Below are 12,903 nucleotides of genomic sequence, written 5' to 3'. Positions count from 1 at the left end.
AATAATTTATTGAAAATCGAATGAATTAGGTAAAGTAAATTTACATTTCGGCTTCTAAAAAATTAAAAATCAATCTTGGGGAAATATTTTTATTTTTTTTTTTTTCGTATCAATTAAAAGAGTTATTTTGTTGATTTATTATGTAAATATAGATTTTGACTGTGGTTTTACGTAGAACATTTTTGTCTTTGACGTCATCCTTTTAAAATTACGTTTTATAGAACTAGCTTGCATAAACTCAGACAGAGTGACACTATAAACCGAAAACGCTTTTTATATTCATACAGATTTCCAGCTTTTAGGTAAGTGTTAGTGTATTCTGAGATTTGTTGTGTAATTTTTTGACAAATAAATTTGTAGCATATTTTAATCTAAACACACCTTGAAAGATTTTGTGAACATTTGTCAAGAACCCATTTTCTCCATATATTGGGGAAAACGCCCATACGCGTGTCTCATATTTTTAGTACATATGTACATATTTTTCTTTTGTCGCACAGTGTGTTAACCTTTTTTAGGCATTTGAAACATTTATGGCCAATGACTCTTCAAAAAATTTATTACATGTATTTTGACCATATCCAAATCTAAAATCATAATTGTTGATATTTTTTTTTCTTCCTTCATATTTTTATGAGTGGCTCGACTGGAAGATATCATAAAGCAAAAAAAAAAGCAAGGAAACAAAATCTTCCAACGTCCAAAGAAGCAAAACACAATAAAGTAATTATGCCAAGAAACAAGATGATTATGATGGCAATAAAATAATTTTGACCCCAATCATTTCATAAAAATGTTGAGGAGATTCTATGCGAAAAGAACAATTTTGTATAATTGCTATACGACAAAATTGGCGACAGATATGTGAAGGCATAGGTAAGTTTCAGTTGAAATTATAATTCTAAAAAAAAATTGGAAACAAATATTTTTTTATAATGTTTAAAGAAGGTCTATCGCCACATTTGCTAGAGTCCAGATTTACCCCCACATTTGCTAGAGTCCAGTTGTCTCAGCAACAACATGGGAACGGTGTGAGCTGAATTACTCGTTACTAGGTAATGTGATTAAATTATGTTATGGAAGCAGACATATCAGAGGTATGATATGTAACCACATACATCAGAACTATGAAAGAGATTTTTGTCAATAATACAGGGTGAGATGAGTAAACTGCAACCAACTTCAGACTGCTGTCATTTCAAAGCCACTCGTCCGACAGCTGTTAAAATTATTCCAGTGACAGCTCATTCTATTGTTTATAAGCGCACAAAAGCATTTTAGTGAGAATTTTCCAGAAAAAAAGTTATTTGTGATGGAATTCAAGTGTAATATTGTGATTTCTTTATATTTGGCTGGAAAATCACAAGTGGCTATCGTTAGAGCACTCCAGCATTTAAATGTGGATAAATCTTTTGTGTCTCGTACCATCGATTGTTACCGTGATACTGGTAGCCTAGCCCGACGTCAAGGAAGTGGACGGATGAAAACTGCAACATCAGCAGAAATGGTTCGAAAAGTAAGAAGAAGCAACTTGATCAAAATCCGCGTCGCAGTGGCCGAAAAATGGCTCGCGAGCTGAATATATCGCAATATTCCATTCGGCAAATATTGAAAAATGAGCTCGTGGTAAAGCCATTGAAATTCCAAAAAGTGCAAGAACTTACACCGCAACAGAAAGAAAATATACTCAAAAGAGCTAAAGAGTTGCTTCGCTTGGCCAAAGGTGGTTTACTGCCGAATTTGGTTACTCCTATTAGAAAACATTCGTTGTCCAGAAGTTTGTAAACAAACAAAATGATCGTGTTTACTTGCCAAAGAGGTCAGCTGAAGATGTGAACCTTCAGTTGGCCAACAGAACTTAAGCGCCGGTCATGGTGTTGTGGGTGGTGGTGTGGGCCCCAATAACAGTCGATGGTCGCTCTCCGCTCATATTAATCGACCGTGGCATCAGAATAAATGCCGAATATTATCGCGAAAATATTTTGGAGGGAGTATTAACCTTGGGCACGCAAAAATTTTAACCGCCGACCTTAGACATTCCTTCCATCAGGACTCAGCACCATCGCACTCAGCACGCGCCACCCAAGAATGGTTACAAAATAAGGTTCCTCGCTTCATTTCCAGCGCACAATGACCACCAAAATCTCTGGATACCAATCAGTTGTACTATAGTGTGTGGAGTATTTTCCACAGCAAGGTTGACAGTAAAAAATACCGGAAATGGACCAAAATACCGCAGAGCAACATTCGGGCAGCGTTTCATTGGCCTTTTGAAGGCCATAATTCATGCCAAAGGTGACCAATTCGAACAAATCTAAACTTATTCTGAACATTGATGCTATTTCCGACATTTTTTGCTTTCATTCAATAAAATTTTAAAAAATGTAAAAATTGTGGCGTTTGACTTTGTTGCAGTTTTTTTTATTTCACCCTGTATACCAATCAACGTGTGGAAATTTTTCAAAAAATAAAAAAACAACCCCGAAAAAAAATTGTTTCAAATCGCATTGCTTAAGTCTGGAGTAATCTTTCCCACATTGGGAAACTTCATATTACTCGTCATTACAGAGAGAAATGTTTTCTCAAAACGAATCTGACAGCTATGTTGATCGCTACCAATGTCATGATTTCATTACGGCGAAGGGAATTATTACTTTCAATAATTATCCACATTGTAAAAAAGATGCTATCACTTTTAGGATATTCAGTATTTTTTAAAATGACACATTTTTGGTATTCCCAGTATTTCTCTCTTTATATTCTCTCTTTACAATGCAATGGAACAATAAGTGATCACAAAATAATAAATTGTCATTGGATCGTTAAATGATCTAATTATTTTGCAAAATTTATAATTTTTTTAATATTTCATTTGGAGACATTTCAGTGTTGCCAAGTATTCATATATTATTTGCACAGATGTTTCTTTGCACATAAAATAATTAGCAATTGTTCATTAAAAAGTTCGATTATCAAAGTCCGATTTTCATATGACATTCATATTTTTTTTTTCTTTAATATCTCACCCGATACTTCAATTAATTTTTATTTCTTTTTTATTCAAATCTTTTTTTAAGAAAATATTTTTCATCACAAAAACACACCTTTTTCCAAATTTTTTTTAAGACACTCTTAAAATGCGTGATTTTTGTTGTTTTTCTTTTTTCACCAGGAAACTTCGAAAGGAGTTAAGTAAGAAAAAGAAAATGCGCAACACAGGCACTAAACGAAAAAATAAAGAACGAAAGAAAAAAACTCAATGAATTGAAGTGAACACCGCCCGAGTTATTTTTTTATTCTCAGTTCCGTTTTCCGTTTCTTTTTTTGTGCTTCACAGCAATTTGTGGTGGTGATCTGTGATCTGCGTGCTTGCCGTTGTCAACGATCGTACGCGAAAGCGAGTTCTCTGCCAACTAAATGGCAATAATTTTTTGTACTGGAATTCAAAGTTACTGCCGCCTATTTTTGTTGTCTCAGACTCTGACTTCACGGAGCGGTGAGTGTGCGAGCGTGTGTGTGTGTGTGTGAGCGTTGTGTGCTTGGCCGATGAAGCTGCTGCAGCTGCGCCAGTGACTCTGTCAACACGACTTTGGCAGTTAAATGAACGAAAACCAACAGTGTCGTTGTGTTGTTGTTGCTCTGGTCTGTATTATGACTGAAGTCGGTGTTGACAATCTAGCGATTTTTTGTAATAACTCCAAATTGTTTTTTATTGTGGAAAGGAAACGATTTCAAACAAACTCAAATGAATAGAAGACATCAAAAATGCTTTATTTTCTTAATTTTTGAAAATAACGATTTGCGATATTTTTTCCTTGAAAATCGCCGAAAATCCTTTTCTTTTTAACAAATCGAAAGAAATAATTTGCGTATCAATCAATAAGTACTTTATTGGTATTATAATCGAAAAGTAACGTAATGTTACCTATATATTTATATATAAATATGTTTTCAAAATAGTGAATGTATATTCAAACAAGAAACTCAGAACAAAGACTGATGAAAAAATGTAGTCTCCCTCAAATTCGTCGAAATTAAAACGCTTTTTCTTAAGCATTTTATAATTAAATTTTTTTTTTTCAATAGACTAGGTGGTTGAGATAGGTATTAAATAAAATAGGAAACAATACACAACTATCACAAAATGTAAGAAAATTCTTTCACAAGACTAACCGAAGATTTTAGAAAACGATATTAGTTTTAATTTGATATTTTCCTTCAAAATGTTACTGTTTTACCATATTTTTTGTGAGAATGTTGAGATCGGGAATCGAAATTCCATCTCAAATGTGTGGTGTAGAACTGAAATCTACAGAAAGATTGCTACCGCATTTTTTATTTTCTACTGATTAAATAGGGTTGGAAAAAGATAAAATGTGGTTTCAACTTTCACATTTTAGTCTCAGTTATATATTTTTGTTCGAAACACAAATAAGTTAAAATGTTTTTAACAAAATATGAAAATAAGCTTGAGTTAGCTCTGAAGGATGTTGTCAGCCATCTTATTGTATAATTTTGAACTGTAAAAATGATTTATTCCATTGAAATTTAAACTTTTGTACTATTCTACTATAATAAAAGTATAAGGATTCAATATGATAACGGAGGTAGAACCTACAAACACCAAATAAAAAAAATCGATAGAAAAATTGGCCAAAATCAAAATTCCCAATGTCCAGAGGCACCAAAGGCTCACAGTAAAACTTATTTAGACCAAGTTACTCCACATAAGGGAGAGACTATCTCAAAATACAAACATTTAAATAATTTCGTTAGGATTGTTCCTAAAATCGTCAGAATACCGTCAGAATATCAGTAGTTGAAGTATAAGAACCATACTTGATGGGGTCTCCGATAAATATTTTCAACTGTTGCAAAAGAAATGGCAAAGTAAATATATATCTTATGGCGGTAAAAAGCATTTTATTTTTTCACAGTTTCCCTACGCCGAGTATCGAACTTGCCACCTTTCCCAGCAAAATCTTTTTGAGTGATTGTTAATATTTATCCATATATTTTATATAAAAAAAATAGTTCCCATAAAATAGCCCAAAATTTCACTTAAATTTTGACATATCATTGGCACAAATCCATCAATAACTCATCAAGTTATTGACATTAAACAAAACCCTTGTTAAAACCGCCGTTAAAAACGTCAATTTCCAGTGACTCATAAGAGAAAGTCAACAACATTGTTTAATTCAAGTTCTTACTGTTGCTTTGGCAGACGCTGCTGCGGCATGAAATCGCTGCTGACGCACATACTACATATGCATGGCAATTGCTGTTATGATCGTTGCTTTGGAGATCTACTATGGGACCATGGCCGGCGACGATTCGGTTGGCCTTACGAGTAGTCAATTTTAAAACAAGTAAAGCAGCAACAGCCACAACAACAAAAACACGGCTGAAGTAGAGACGATAGAATAGAGAATGAGAATAATGGTGTCACCCAAAGAAATAGAGTGCAAACTCGAGGGGGTTTAAAAACGGAGAGCGATAGAGAGACCAAACGTCATCATCACATGAAATGGTAGTAAGGGTGGGGAAGTTATTATTAACAATTGTCAGTTAACTAAAAGAATTTACAAACATACAAAAATTCCTTCAGAGTCACACAAAAGGGCAAATAAATATTTGATGAACGAAAAAACAACAATTTTGACAAAGAAGATAACAAATTAATTAGAAGGAGAATATGTCGGATAATTAAAAAGATAATTTAAACAGTTTTCGGGGCATATTTTACATTCCATCTTTAGATTCTCCTCAATTTTTTTTGAAAGAAAATTAAAAAAATAGCTATCGCTTCGTTACAATTCTTTTTTTTTATTAATTCAAAAACAAGATATGCTTGTGCAAACGCGTATCAGCATTAAGTTCAACAGGCATGCCAAACAAACATACATGTGTTACAAAGATATGTAGATACATACAGAAACAAAAAAATTCAACTCTTAAGCTCTTTGAGAACACACACATGGGAAATAGTTTTTTTTTTTTTTAATGGGTTTTGTTTCTCCTGCTCCCAGAGTTTGAGAATCTCCCAAAGCTCCAATGTGATTCCAACGGCACAACTCTTACTCACTCTCATGTCAAGTCAACAGAAAACCCAGCAAAAATAACCCAAGAGGCCAGCAGTTAAAATAAATGTTGCTGAGCTTCGTAGGGGCTCTTTCGGTGTCCACTTTTTAAACAAGGTGAATGTGCGTAACATGAATGAAGCAGCCAGCCAATATGGAGAGAGAAAGAGGTAAAAAACAGACAAAACCCAAAACGTGGTACAAAAATCGAATGAAAGAGAATGAAAAGAATGAACGATAAAACATACAAGTTAAACCCATAAAAATATAGGTTATAATGAGCTTTGGGAGTTGGTTGGTTGCTGGGTATTGGGATCAAAAGTCATTTTGAAAACAACATTTAATTGCACTGAAAAATAAGGTCGTTGTGTTATAAAATCAACGGGTAAAGCCGACATACATCAAGCAATATCTAAATGAGAAATGAATGAGAAACAGAAACGAAAAAGAAAATGCGGAATGGGAAAGTTTTCCACAGAGAAAATAGAGTTAATGGGAAAATGTGTAAATGATGTACATAGTTAAACAGCTGATCTGCTGCTACAACTGGAGTCACAAACCAAAGCCTTGACATAAGCCAGCGTATCACAGAGTCTAATAAAAATGTGGTATATGTAGGATGAAACTTTTAGCATTACTAGTAATGAGAGCGATATACATGTCTGTTTTTCCAATATGCTTAACAATAATGAGTTAACTCAAAATTGAAGGCAAAATAATTTACTTTAGATGTTGGATGTTCTATGGGGAGATCTACAAATCTTCTACGAGAAGATCTACAGATCTTCCTTGAGAAAGTATAGAGGTCTTCTATGAAAAGACCTACAAATCTTCTGTGGAAGACATACAGATCCACAGAACTTCTAAAGGAATATCTACAGATCTTCTGTAGCAAGATCTACAGGTCTTCTGTGAGAAGATCTACAGATCTTCTATGAGAAGATCCACAGATCTTCTATGAGAAGATCCACAGATCTTCTATGAGAAGATCCACAGATCTTCTATGAGAAGATCCACAGATCTTCTATGGGAAGATCTACAGATCTTCTATGGGAAGATCTACAGATCTTCTATGGGAAGATCTACAGATCTTCTATGGGAAGATCTACAGATCTTCTATGGAAAGATCTACAGATCTTCTATGGGAAGATCTGCAAACCTTCTGTGAAAAATCTACAGATCTTCTATGGGAAGATCTGCAAACCTTCTGTGGAAAATCTACAGATCGTCTGTGAAACATCTACAGATCTTCGTTTGAAGATCTACATATCGTCTGTGAAACATCTACAGATCTTCTTTCAGATGATATGCAGATCTTCTTATTTCTCTTCTATGAGAAGATTGAGAAGATTTTTTAAGAGAGCATCTAGAGATTTTCTATGAGCGACCAAAGATCTTCTATAAGATATACAGAGCCTCTATGAAAAGATCTACAAATCTTTATTTTTTGTTCTTCTACGAGAGAGAAAAGCATCGCTTTATTTCCAGTTACTCCTAGACTTGGAAATAAACTGCCAAAAGGAAATTGTGTCGTAATGTTTCCCTTAGCATATCTACTGACAAGTTTATATATAGCAAGCAATTCACGTGAGTTCCACATTCCTTAACATGGTCTCCAATATGTTTTCTTATTAACGATCATAGCTGGAGCATAACCAGAATATTCTAATGAAATGCACATATTTACATATATATATATGTATGTATATATTCTTCCAGGTAGAATATTTGTTTATATGAATATGTATGACGGTGTGATGTACACGATATATTTTATTTGTTCAGAAACAACAACACTTCAAGCATTTGCTGTTTGTTTACTCATCTAAGGTAGATAGTATCTACTGATATCTTCTACGAAGACAATGTAGAGGTATTCGCCGTGCAAAATTTGTTTGTTTAAAAATGGCATCATCCTGTTATTTTTATAAAACAGCAGTAGCTCCGAGAAGGGTGTTGCAAATGAATCAAATTGATTTTTGAGAAAACCAAAAACGGAGCTCCTCCACAAAAATATCGAAACAATCAAAACGAACTATCAAACCCATCCGGCAAAATGAATCAAGAAATTCTTCGGAAATGTTGGTGGATGTTGATTACGAAATGTGTGAAGCGTTTTTGTTTTATCATACAAAACTGAGTTCGGATGAATACATTCATTTCAGGCGAATGATAATTAATTGCTGGGCTTAACTCTAGTTTAGTAAAAACTCTTCAATTTTTTCGAAATTTTTTTCAGTGGTAGGTATTTTAACCATGATCTCGGGAAACTATTTTTTTCTTGGGGGACGAACCTGGGACCCCAGATTTTTGACCCGAAAGTCCGGGTTCAAGACCCCGACTAGACCCGGATCCACCTACCCGATATAGACAATGTGGGTATCGTTGGAAAGCTTATGAAAATACCTATCCGACAAGTGGTCACATGATGGGGTAAGATGTTACGGTTCGGAAGTTATAGTCAAATTATCGATTTTTTGGACCCGGATTTTTTATAAAACCCCCAAAAAGTCAAAAAAGGGTCCATTATGGGGGACAACAAAATTGATGCCAAATTATAGCTGACACTTCTACCTTTCCAAAATGCTACAATTTGTGCTAATAACTTTACTGAGTCCTGAGATATGGGTCTTTCCATCCGCATAACCCGATTCTAACCACTTCATTAAAACTATGTTTTCAATAAAAAAGGTATATTTTGCGTAAGCATGAAGTTCAGAAATCTTTGGTTCGCGTTAGCCGGTGTAGGACATACCCAGAGGAGAAAATCTCAAGCCCCGGCCGAAGGCCGGCTACTTACAAAAGGTATCCAATTTAGAAAACTTTGGTTCGCGTTAGCCGGTGTGGGACATACCCAGAGGAGAAAATCTCAAGCCCCGGCCGAAGGCCGGCTATTTACAAAAAGTGTCAAATTTAGAAAACTTTGGTTCGCGTTAGCCGGTGTGGGACATATCCAGAGGAGAAAATCTCAAGTTCCGGCCGAAGGCCGGCTATTTACAAAAAGTGTAAAATATAGAAATCTTTGGTGCGCGTTAGCCGGTGTAGGACATACCCAGAGGAGAAAATCTCAAGCCCCGGCCGAAGGCCGGCTACTTACAAAAGGTATCCAATTTAGAAAACTTTGGTTCGCGTTAGCCGGTGTAGGACATACCCAGAGGAGAAAATCTCAAGCCCCGGCCGAAGGCCGGCTATTTACAAAAAGTGCCGAAATTATGAACCTTTTGTTCGCGTTAGCCGGTGTCGGACATACCCATAGGTGAAAATCTCAAGCCCCGGCCGAAGGCCGGCTATTTACAAAAAGTTCCAAATTTCGAAAACTTTTGCTATTCCGACGACTGCTACGCGAAATAAACACTTTTTTTATTGAAAACATCATTTTAATGAACTGGTTAGAATCGCGTTATGCGGATGGAAAGACCCATATCTCTGGACCCGAAAAAGGTATTAGCACAAATTGTAGCATTTTGGAAAGGTCAGAGTGTCAGCTATAATTTGGAAACAATTTTGTTGACCCCCATAATGGGCCCTTTTTTGACTTTTTGGGGGTTTCATAAAAAATCCGGGTCCAAAAAATCGATAATTTGACTATAACTTCCGAACCATGCTTACCCCTTATGTGACCACTTGTTGGATAGGTATTTCCATAAGCTTTCAATCGATACCCATATTGTCTATATCGGGTAAGTGGATCCAGGTCCAGGCGGGGTCTTGATCCCGGACTTTCGGGTCAAAAATCTGGGGTCCCGGGTCCGTCCCCCAAGAAAAAAATAGTTTCCCGGGATCAGGGTAAAAATACCTACCTCTGGAAAAAATTTCGAAAAAATCTAAGAGTTTTTACTAAACTAGAGTTGTTCCAATTGCTGCTAAAATTAGGACACTTTTTTCAAAATTGAGGCGGGTATGTCAAAAATGTAGTCACGTCAGTAGCAATTGTGGCTCTCAAAGGTGTTGGTGCTCTGCAGTAATTGGTTCGTCAGATGTTGCTGTTGCAATCGATAAGTTCTCAAACATTATTTGCAGACGCATCGCACCCCCGTTATCCACCACCAACAACATTCCTATGTTGCTTCTTTTAATTACATCTCCACTTCTTCACAACGAGTTTTATACTTTTGTACACCTTTTTTAATTACTTCTTCTCATTTACTTATCTATGTTCTGTCGTTGTTTAACTCTTTTGTTGTTATTTATCATTTATTGTTTTTCGTTTTTTTTGCATTCCATAATGTAGGTTGGTCGACGAATTCAAGAATTTTTAGATTTCTCAGGGCCCCACATTTGTCGCATATCAAAGAAGAAACTATTCTTTTTTAATTGTTTGATTATTCCCATGATAATAACAATAACAACGATGACAACGATCCTAAAACAATGCAAATGAATTTAATTTTGAGGTACCTACAATTGACAACTGCAACAGTCTTTTTTTATACCCTACACCACAAGGTGGTCAGGGTATTATGTCTTTGTGCATTTGTTTGTAACAGGCAAAAGGAAACGAGATAGACCCATAGTTCCTTTTGATGATCTGTATAGAATCACATTCTGAGTCGATTTATGTATGTCCGTCCGTCCGTCCGTCCGTCCGTCCGTCTGTCCATGTATTTTTGTAAACAAAGTACAGTTCGCATTTATTGCCCTATCCAGATGAAATTTTGCACAAATCATTTGTTTGGTCCAAGGACGAACCCTATTGAAATTGGAGATAATCGGTCAAAATTTAGATATAGCTCCCATATATATCTTCGTCCGATTTGCCTTTTATTGTGCACCAAACGTGTAATATCAGTCCGAATTGTATGGAATTTTGCACGTACGATCAGATTGGACCTGAAAATAAGTATGCTAAATTTGATCGAAATCGGTTCAGATATAGCTATAGCTCCCATATATATTGTTCATCCGATTTGCAATTTTTGTCCTCCGCAGCCGTAATATGCACTCTGCAACAACATTTATTGGGGAAATGTATCAAATACAGCTCAGAAATACATTTGCTAAATTTTATCGAGATCGGTTCAGATTTGAATATAGCTCCCATATATAACTTCGTCCGATTTACCTTTGATTGAGCACCAAACGTCTAATATTTGGACAAATTGGATGAAATTTGGCACTTACGACCGAATTTAGTCTAGCATCTAGTATGTCAAATTTGGAGAAGATCGATTCAGATATAGCTATAGCTCCCATATATACTGTTCATCCGATTTGTCATATTTGTTACCCACAGCCGTAATATGCACTCCAAAGAGTGCATACCCTCAATATTCAGGGAAATATATCAAATACAGCTCAGAAATATCTTTGCCAAATTTTATCGAGATCGGTTCCGATTTGGATATAGCTCCCATATATATTTTTATCCGATTTCAAATTTATTGTGCACCAAATGGGCAATACAAGTCCGAATTTAAAAGATACAAATGCTTCGGCATATTTAGTTATTTGAACTTTTAATTATAATTATAATCATAGCGTGTATGGTTGAATTCTCCCATAAAAACTTTTAATTGTTATGCACAGCTCTACTAAATTAGCAAAGTGGTGTAGGGTATCATAAAGTCGGCCCCGACCGACTTTAAGGCTTTCTTTACTGGTTTTTAATTTCAACTATGTAAATTTTAGAGGAAGAGAATTATTCTCGAATACCCACACCGAAAATTGGTCGAAGTTTTCGCAGAACCGAACCCTTCTCCAGATCTATATAAGTAAATCTACAGATCTTCTATGAAAAAAACTATATGTCTTCTATGTGAAAAGTTTTACAGAATATCTGCGAGAAGATCTACGAAAATGTATTGAAGAAGACCCGTAGATCTTCTATAAAACATGCTCTTAAATAGTTTTTATTGAAGAACTCTAGATTTTCTTGAAGTAGATCCATATATCTTCTCGCAGATAATCTGTAGGTTCTCTCGTAGACGAACTGCAGATCTTTCATTCCAGATGTATTGAATTTCTTCTTCTTCATGATAAATATATATTTCCAAATTTTACTCTTTACTCGAATTCGAGCGGGAGTAGCCCCGAGAGTAAAAGAAATCGGGTATAATCTAGACTTCGCTTGTTTTAGGAGGGATAGGAAGCAAAATGCGTTCGAAATCGAGCGGTTTCGCCTCTTGCCGAGTACGCGTGTTGTTTTTGTCACGAAACGAAATCGCCAATCTGATCCGAAATCAAAAAATGTTTGCTGCTACACACACGAAGAAATAACACAGCAAAATAATATTTTCCGCTCGATTTTAGTCTTAGAGTAAACTTTCGAGCACTAACTTAACTCCTACTCTTATTTTTTTAAAAAACAATATTTTTTTGCGAGTTAAAACGAGCAGATCTTAGCTCTGCTCAGAAATTATATAACGTCGCCTACATCGTATACTGGTTAAAATCCTTTTTTTCGGTTAAGTTCCTTAAAAGACTGTTTATGGTAAAATAGCCTCGCGTTGATGTTGTCCCCAATTAATGTCATCGCCTTGAAAGTGTACATAAATTGGATGAGAGTTTCCATAATGACGTTAGTAAAAGTAACATCAATGGCTATGCGCATAGCCAAAACATCAGAATTCCATGTGACCTTTTTTCCTAATTCGGATCGAAAATGTTAAGAAGGTCGACAAGAGATTAGATATTACCCTGATATTAATTTCGATTTCGGTCTAATTTCCTATCCGAAGATCCTATAGGTTCGAAAATCGGCAAAACCTTCATGCATTCATCTGACCTGTTCGAACACACTTGAACCGTTCCATATAATATTCGGTCAGAAATCTAGAGATTCATTCGACTCGAAGTTAGAACGAGAGTTCCGACAGTTTGG

General features: G+C 35.5%; 1 protein-coding gene and 1 long non-coding RNA gene across 3 annotated transcripts in view; both read right to left on the bottom strand.

Annotated features, from left to right (window-relative positions):
• Positions 1-3,427, bottom strand: part of LOC101889356 (moesin/ezrin/radixin homolog 1) — a 70,777-nt gene extending 67,350 nt beyond the window's left edge. The window contains exon 1 of the mRNA XM_059127354.1: positions 3,103-3,427. The gene's annotated coding sequence lies outside the window, so the exon portion shown is untranslated. The remainder of the gene's footprint in view (positions 1-3,102) is intronic.
• The window catches only part of LOC105261701 (double-strand-break repair protein rad21 homolog A), a 41,812-nt gene that overhangs the window by 14,603 nt on the left and 14,306 nt on the right, over positions 1-12,903 (bottom strand). The gene's annotated exons all lie outside the window — the stretch shown is intronic.

This window comes from Musca domestica, unplaced genomic scaffold (assembly GCF_030504385.1).
Source record: "Musca domestica strain aabys unplaced genomic scaffold, Musca_domestica.polishedcontigs.V.1.1 44, whole genome shotgun sequence".
Classification (NCBI taxonomy): Eukaryota; Metazoa; Arthropoda; class Insecta; order Diptera; family Muscidae; genus Musca; species Musca domestica.
The sequence above is the reverse complement of the archived record's forward strand: the minus strand, read 5'-3'. Positions and strand labels throughout refer to the sequence as shown.